This window comes from Olea europaea, unplaced genomic scaffold (assembly GCF_002742605.1).
Source record: "Olea europaea var. sylvestris unplaced genomic scaffold, O_europaea_v1 scaffold1133, whole genome shotgun sequence".
Classification (NCBI taxonomy): domain Eukaryota; kingdom Viridiplantae; phylum Streptophyta; class Magnoliopsida; order Lamiales; family Oleaceae; genus Olea; species Olea europaea.
The window spans coordinates 1-1,337 of NW_019228713.1; positions in this window are offsets into that span (position 1 = coordinate 1).

Below are 1,337 nucleotides of genomic sequence, written 5' to 3' on the forward strand. Positions count from 1 at the left end.
AAAACATTATCTCCAATCAGACGGCCTGGGATGAAACCACTCTGTGGAGAGGAAATAATGCGCGGTAGCAGTGTACTCAACCGCGTGTTCAAAAGCTTAGTAATAATCTTATTGAACATTGTGCATAAACTGATTGGTCTGAATTCAGTCCATCTGCAAGCACCATCCTTCTTAGGTAGCGAGACAATAGAAGTAGCAGCAAAACCCCGTGGAAGATGACCACCATCAAAGAAATCCAATACCGCCCTGTAAACATCCTCCTGAATGATATCCCAGCAATGCTGGAAGAATAGGGATGAGAAGCCATCCAGACCAACGACACTGTCAGCATCAATACTGAAAACTACCTCCCATACCTCATGAATCAAAGGGGGGCGATTTAGTGCCAGATTATCGTCCACTGTCAATAGCCTCGGAATGACATCAGAACGGATGTGGTCCAAGGGTTGTGGAGGAGCAGATAAGAGATCCTGGTAGAAAGCAACAGCCGAGGTCTGAATATCAGTAGGAGTAGATAACACTTCCCCCGCCTGTGTCCTGATAGACCTGATACGCGATTTGATCCTACGCCCATGAACCATCGCATGAAAATATCGAGTATTGTGATCACCCTCACATGCCAAACGTGAACCGGCCTTTTGCTTCCAAAAGCCCTCCTCAATAGACAAGGTCCGGTTCAAAACTGCCTGGGCCTGATGTAGAAAGTTACGGTTCTCCGGTGTAGGATCTCTATCATATATTATCTCAGCCTCATCAACCCCGACCTCAGTATCGCGCACCCGCTGGAAAATATCTCCAAATACATGTCGGTTCCACCAGCGCAGACCCTGTTTCAGCCTGAAGAACTTCTCCCAAAGAGCGGTCATCCCTGTGAGATGAGTAGGAAGCGACCACTTCTGGGAGACAAAGGCTAAAAAATCATGGTGCTTGGTCCAAACATTGAGGAATCTGAACGGTCTAGGCCCCAAATCATCATCAGAAACCCACTGAAGCAGTAAAGGAGAGTGATCGGATGAAGTCCGATTCAAGTGTCTCACTATAAGCTGTCGACAAAAAGCTGCAGCTGTAGAATTAATAAGTACCCTATCCAATCTCTTTCTAACCCGACCATTGGTCCAAGTATATCGATTTCCAATGAAACCTGCATCCTCTAAACCACAGTCTAACATCATATCAGAGAAAGCAGTAGTGCCACGATTACGGGTATTATGACCAGTGCGCTCTCCATCATGTGTAATAACATTAAAGTCTCCTCCAACTAGCCAAGGATCATCCATATCGAGGGAGATGTGGTGAAGACCCGCCCACAAATCTCTCCTGATAGTAGCATCGCATGA